This window comes from Schistocerca piceifrons, chromosome 2 (assembly GCF_021461385.2).
Source record: "Schistocerca piceifrons isolate TAMUIC-IGC-003096 chromosome 2, iqSchPice1.1, whole genome shotgun sequence".
Classification (NCBI taxonomy): domain Eukaryota; kingdom Metazoa; phylum Arthropoda; class Insecta; order Orthoptera; family Acrididae; genus Schistocerca; species Schistocerca piceifrons.
This window is the reverse complement of record NC_060139.1, coordinates 712630994-712638740: the sequence shown is the minus strand read 5'-3', so window position 1 is coordinate 712638740 and position 7747 is coordinate 712630994.

Sequence of the window (7747 nt, the reverse complement as noted above, 5' to 3'; positions counted from 1 at the left end):
ATGATTAAATGTGTAGCTAGCCCATGGCAGCCATCCCACTGGTTGCTATCTTATTAGTTGTAGTCAGCAATTAACTTTGTTTTTTCATAGAATGTTGACGCAAATACTTTGTAGACGGTTAATATAATCGATAACCGATTCATTTACATTTTTATTTCAAGGAGCACTTGGTTCCCTTCGATTCACTGACTTATTCTACCGATTGAATGGACAGTCGTATAGTAGAATTTTTGCAATTTCCCACCTTATGAATGTATGTTAGGGCATTTCAAAGTGGAGATTATGTTGCGTAATTTACAGGTATCATAGAGTCTTAAGGGGAGTGCGAAGGAGTCTGGGCAGGTACATTACCCTGATCGGTCCACAGTGTCGCACACGGCGGGATATTGCAAGCTAAAGAGGCAGCAGGGCTCAGTATTTCTGCATGGGACTTCCAACAACTTGTCGAGTCCGTGTTATGTCGAGTTGGTGCACTATGCTGAGCAAAAGCAGTTTCAACACGATATTAAGTGGTATCCCATGTCTTTTATCACAGTGTATTATGGCTCTGTAGGTACCAGACGTTTTTCTCATGACATAGACGAAGCTAGTTGGCAGAGAACATTTAATCTACAGAAATACACACTCGTTCTCCCATCTCTAAGAACCGTTACTTTGAAAAACTTCGTGGATGTACGCGCCGTTTTTTATATTATTTATTGATGTAAAATTACCTCCGTAAGTGCCTTACACAACATTAAATCGAGAGGTATGCAAATTTGTTACGTTATTAGTATGAGTAGTTAATGAGCACGGATGCGTTTTCTCCTTTTTATTCTCTTTATTCTTTAATTCAATAACTTCCTTTCTACTTCTCATGACAATTGTAGTTCATCTTTTAGCTGTCATAAGTTTGCCTCATAGCAGAGCAGACTTTGTCAGGGCTGAGCAAGAAGGCAGGTTTAACACGGGGCGGCCACCGGTGGCAAGCCCCTGCTTTCCAGATAAATGCCTCTACAACGGCCGACGAGGCAAGAGCGCTCCAAGGGAGGCGCTGCCCGTGAGACAGACACGACGGTTTCACAGAGGGCCACTGCCTGTGTGCGGCCAGACGTATAAAGTCGTTTTTGCCTCTGAAGTATACAATAGGTTTCAGTCCCGGTGAAAACTCAGAACAAGATTTTTCATCACCCTTTTGCTGGACTGCAAGGTGGAAAGAGTGTTCCCCACCCCACTCTGTGGAGGCGGCTCTCTTGGAAATCAAAATCTGAGAAATCGTCCCAAGACACAGTGGAATTCCTCTGGTGTTTAGTTTTGCTTTTTTTAAAAAAAAAAGAAACTCTAAAATTATCGTGAGAATGCTGTGACTTTAGCAACGTGTAGAAAGAGAAATGTTGATTGGCTTAAACAGCATGATTTCACAGTGGCGGCAGGAGATGCTTTCCTGGCAAGAATAAAATGGAGCAATATGCGGGATTGAACAGAACTTTTTTCGTTTTGAAATACCTACTCTCTGCACTGTGGTCTGGTCTGTGATTGGCGGAGGAATGCAAGAAATGATAATAACAGGGGGAATGCGAAGCTTCGTAATTTCCAAAGGGATAATTTAGCGTCACTTCTGTTTTCGGATTTCTGAGTCAGGGTGACTCTTTACAGGATTAACAGGCATCTCTATGTCTCTATATCCGGCAACCCTGGCTTCGTATTCAACAAGTGCAGACTGGCCATCTGCCTTAACACACAGCCAAGTAGATAGTTAACCTTCACTTGGGACAGACTAAACTCTGTTCATAATTGGAAGATTTTACAGACTTCTGGTTATGATCACGGAAAGTGGAAATGACTTACAAAAATTTTAGTTTGCTTACCCATGTTAGGGGAAATCGACCTCTCATTGCGGGTTTATTTATGTGCTTCCCTCAAGATCATATATTTTACCCTTCCGTTAGAATTTTTTTCTTCAAATTGTTCTGAATTTTGCACAACTATAAGATAGGTTTTTGCTCTTGCTTTGGGGGCATACAACTGTCCTCGTTAACTTAAATTTGGATAGGATTTTTCGGAAAGTTATTTCAGCTTAGAGCAGATTTAGTTGTGATGCAATCACCGAAAAGACGGGTCTGTAAGCACAACCCGATATGCAGAATGTACGCCGACCAGCGCCACTCATCACGGCCACAACTCCGCAGCACAATCACTCGCTACGGTAAAGTACGGCTTAGATCCGGCATGGAAGATGACAAGACTAACTTGTAAGGATAATTTCTTTTCTGTTCAATAGTTTTACTTTCCTGTTTAACACATGCACAATTTTTCGTCAACATCTCCAATGCACATTTATTATTATTCGGGAAGGACGATTTGTCTAGTGAACGGAAAGTAAGAATGTGTTGGTCTCTGTTTCCCTTTTTTGCATACCCAAACACAGGTCAACCAGTTCAATTAAATTCATTCTTGCTTTTCTGATGGGACTTATGGTTCATATTTAATGTGAACAGTAGTTATTGAAATCATGTCAAATGTCCATTTTATGGGGAGAAAATAAATGGTATTCATTAAACGTAATATCTTTGTTTCCGGCAGATTCAAGTAGATTCATCCCTGAAATTTGTAAGTTATGAATATAGACCCAAGGAAGTGCTAAATTTAAATTCAGTTAAGTCAGATGCGTTATTAAGAAGTATAAAATTTAACTCATGAAAGTCGGTTGCATTATTGCCAATAATTAGGAAAATGAGTAATTTGTGCTAAACATTGGATCTTAAATTGAATGTCACAGAGTCAAATTCATTCCTTTAGATCCGGTTTTCAGATCCTTGCGCGGGGTTATCACACATTAAATTTGTGGGGAGTAGTGTGACATTTTACATAGGCTGACACGAGTCAGAGGACAGTTAATAAAATAATAACTGCAACCAGTATTTCACATAAAAATGGATACAAAATTTCGTGGTTCTCTTGTGAAACCCTAATTAAATAAATTTAACACTCAGGCTGCATTTAAAATTCAAAATTAATATTATCTTTCAAAGATAGTAGTCACGTGATATTAGTAGCGTAGCGCAGGCGCATTTTATAAACACTTATAGTATTTTCAGCTTGGTTCTGTAGGTACTGTCCTACATCGATATACTTTGTCGTTGAGAACACAGAGACATTTTTGTGACAGGCAAATAAACTTGAACAAGGATTGCGTGTTGCTAGGTAGATATAATATTTTTATTGTCTTTGTCAATTTTGTTGCTAAAATAAATGTAAACTAGGAGCAGAGCTTGTAATCGAAAAGAAGGAAGTATAATTACTGGAACAGCCAAATCCTATCAGTTTCGAAAATGAAATACCAAGTGTCGAAATGTTGACACCATAGAAAGCAACTTCTGAGGACAATTCCAGGCCGGAAATCAGATTTCCACATAGACAGGAGTTGTAACTATTAAAAACTTTGGTGTCAGTGACCACGAGAGGACAAGTTCTCCATCTCTCAGGCACGAAAATGTTCAGATGTACTTACGTAGGTGGTCATCAGAAATAAAGAGAGAGAGAAATAGAAATTCGACACATTGTTTGATTTTACGAAAAGTTCCACGGAAAAACTCGATGAAGAAAATAAACGTATCACTGATCTTATTGAACGAGAAAACGGTAAAGGAGCTAGGAGAGAAAATAAAACGAGATGAGGAAAGGGTAATCAAATCGACGAAATAAATGCAATTTAGGAACAAATGCCAAGGAACTTCCATGAGCGGATAGAAAATATAGAAGTACAATGCGACACCAATATTAATTGTATCACAGACTTCAACAGTTCGTTAGCAACTGTGAAACTGCTAGCAGAACGGGTTCCTGTGGTGCAAAATTCATTTAGAAAGTTACAGAAAGGGCAATCGAATCATGGACGACGTATTAAAGCCAACGAGGACAAAATTACACAAGTCGAACAACACATTGTGACCAAACTTGCTGAGGCAACCGAACAATTGACGAGAAGCAACCGAAATATATTAGAACAAGAAATTCGTAAGGCCCAGGAAGGATCAGCCGTCGCGAGTCCAACTCCAGCAGGTGAAACTAAAGATGTACAGGGCCTGCTGGCTTTCAAAACTAGACAGGAGGCGTGTTGTAAGTGTTAGGAAGAGTACATGAAGAGCCTGAAAAAGCGCATTGATAATTTGCGTGGTAAAACCAAGCAAACGAGAGTCACTGATGTTAGCAAATGCCGGCCGCGGTGGTCTAGCGGTTCTAGGCGCTCAGTCCGGAACCGCGCGACTGGTACGGTCGCAGGTTCGAATCCTGCCTCGGGCATGGATGTGTGTGATGTCCTTAGGTTAGTTAGGTTTAAGTAGTTCTAAGTTCTAGGGGACTGATGACCACAGATGTTAAGTCCCATAGTGCTCAGAGCCATTTGAACCATTTGTTAGCAAATCTTCGGCAGCAGTTGCATACCGTAGCGAAGGACTGTTTCCGGAATGCACACGGATTGAGTATCTAATGTAGCAGCAAGTTTCAAATCCACTGCACACACTGGTGCGCTGATCATAAACGGTAACGCAAGAGGTTGCAGGCTTCGATTCCTTCATTTCAGTACAACAATTTTACATGTATCTAAACAGAGGAAATTCTTCACATCCCAAGATTTGGCTGCCTCAGTTCGCAGTACTTTTGTCAACAATTTGGCCTCTGCTATTTAAACTATCATTTATTTGTGGGTACCTCGAAAGAAATGTAACCAAAAAACGCGTGACATTGCTACCGCATGCAAATTGTATGAGAAGTTCAAAGAGGCGTTTTTAGATAGCTACTTGTCCAAGACTAAACAGGAGAGAGTGAAATAAGAAATTATGATGTGCAAAGATTTCGAATCATCTGGTTACAAGAGTCCCGTCAAACATTTTGATGCGATGATTACGAAAAATCAGTTCCTGGATACACTTTGCAGCACTAGTGACATTACCCACTTGTGCTATCTTAAGCTACCACTACGGTATCAGCAACCATTAATAGGAAAGTGCGGTAATGGTGCACAAGATTTCAAAAAATTATTATGGAAATTAGAATTTTGCTTTTGAAGAAGACCATGTGAGGGAGCACAAGAGAAGACAAGGACAGAGTAATAACAGAAATAATCAGTTTGGCGGTCGCCACATCATAGTAATAATGGTAACGACAGATGTAAAAATAGGACTCCAGGAAAAGGAAAGTACAAGCATCCGCCATATTGCAGGGACAACGGAAACAGGTATTACGACGACCAAAGACAACAGAATCAACCTCGTTATGGAAATGAGCAAAGACAGAACAATTCCTGGAGAGAAGGGAGAAGGGGTGGCCAACCGGCTCAGGATATTGAAATTCGGCCGCCACAGCCGAGGTTATAAGCCATAAATCAAGACGCTTCTCAGCAATGACGAGAAACATACGCGGAAACGGCTTCTCGAACACCGGCGAAAACGTTCAGATCGAGGCTAATTAACTTGTCGAATTACGAAGATACCACAGGATCTGCTTCACGAAAAGGAGGAGAAACCAGTGAGGATCTCCTTCAGATTATCAAAGTATCGGTTGGGAATGTCATTTAAAAGGATTGAAGATATTGGCAGCCAGATTTCGGCCATTTTCGAAGCAGCATATGCAAAATATACAAACTGTCACCCTAGGCCTATTCTGAAGGCGGAGAAACTAAAAATAAGAGGAGCAGTTGGAGACAAATAGGCGGACGTATTGCACCAAATCCACTTAGATTTTGTCTGTCACGGCAACGCACTTGAAAATAATTTTTTAACTATAACAATCTAGGAATCGAGATCATCATCGGCATGAACTTTCTAAACAAAAATAAGGCAGTCTTTGATATGGGCCGTGGTTTGATATCACACAAAGGAAACGTGTCACATATAAGATTTGAGGAACAGGCTATCTGTGCCCAACTTCTAACAAATTCTTTAAACCTGTGAGTAGAAGAGGAAAGAAGCAGGGTCTGTAAAGAGGATGAATTCAAAGAAAGGCTACGTAGGCGGAGAGACGAGGGAGAGGCAGTAAGAATGGAAACTGAACAGGAAATCCAAACGAAGGTCAAGGCGTGCGTAAATATACAGGAACAAGAGAGGGAAGACCTAGCCAAATTTTGCGGGATAATTCTGATGTGTTTCCGCTAAAACTTGGGGCAATTAACAATTTACATTACGAATTTAAAGTGAAGAAATATTAGAAATTCAAGTACCCTCATACATCATTCCTCTGTTTATAAGACACAAGGTATTTGAGGAATCCATAACATCATCTTATAGCCTCATCATCTTATAGCAGTCCATCCTATCTGGTAGAGAAAAAGAATAGTTCAGTTACGCTTGTTCTGGATTCACTTCAAATCAATGCAGTAATTGCTCCATAAACTGAACGACCGGAAAAACTTGAAGAGCTTCTCCATAAATTTCATGGAGCGTTTCCAGAATGAGGTTTCATGGAGCGTTTGTTTCCTCGTCAATCGATCTTTACCGTACTCTAGTTTTTGACAGATGGGCTCCACCGCTCCTGTTGGGAGTATATCGCATTCTCGGCCTTTGGCCTGTGTTATCAATGTAAAAGGTTATCTTTCAGGTTAAGTATCTCGTCAGCAGCGTTAATTCGCAGTCTGGGTGACATTTTAGATGACAACCTATGTTAGTAGATTACGACGTATGTCGACGATATTTTAATCACAGAAGGTAGTTGGCAAGAGCATAATCGTGTCTTGAACGGTTTATTACGTACGTTCAAGGAGTACGGATAATTGTAAACATAGAGAAGTCATATTTCGGCAGTCACTTTTATTGAGTCAAGAAGTCTCGGGAGAAGGAATCTGTCTTGACTCGGAAAAATCAGATGCAACTAAACATTTTGGTACGCCAACTACGTGAAACCAATGAAGAGGATTTTTTGGGTCTAATTGATTTTCACAAAAAATGTTTATTTACATAGAAGACTTTGCCTCCCTACACCCATGTGCGCTTCCTGATAAAAAACGCTATGTATATGGGACGAGAGAGAGAGTTTCAGCCACTGAAAGAAGCGTTGATGTCTGCGCCAATTCTTCCGCACCTCGATTTGAGCAGAAGATTTTGTATAGCCACTGACTTGGCAAACACCGGATTAGGTATTGTGCTTTTCCAAGAACAGCATCGAACGTAGGACAATAGGATTCGGGAGCAGGGTTCTGTCCTCAGATATTACCTTTTGGACGCAATAAAAAGGTGTATATAGACCTTAAAGCTCTTCAGTTCCTGTTGACGTCAGAGTTGAACCCAGGAAAAGAAGAGAAACAGGTGTTATACCCACAAAAGTGCAACTTCACCATTGAACATGTACCGAAAACCACTGAAGATGCCTTGTCCAGATCCCCTACAGGGTTAACCTGTGCAGTGGAAGAAGATCTAGACAAGAATAATTTTAGAAGTTTTCATCCACGAAAAGTTGCGTACGAAAATTAGATCAGTGCCTCTATGCGATATATCACAAGAGACCAGAACAGAGAAAGCGGAATGATAAAGAAAGAGACGATAAGAAAAGTGGAAAGATAAGGAACAAGTTATGATTAGGCAGTATTATCTTATGAGAAAAAAAATCTTATTTTACTCAAGGAATGTCGATGACTCATTGTGAGTACTCTGCATCCCAGAGGAATTGATTAAAAAGCTCATTTGGTACGCCCATCTGAACTACGCTCATTTAGGCTAAAAACAATGTTTTCTCAAACTAAAAACGTTGCGTTTTCAGAACATGGAAAGACGAAGTA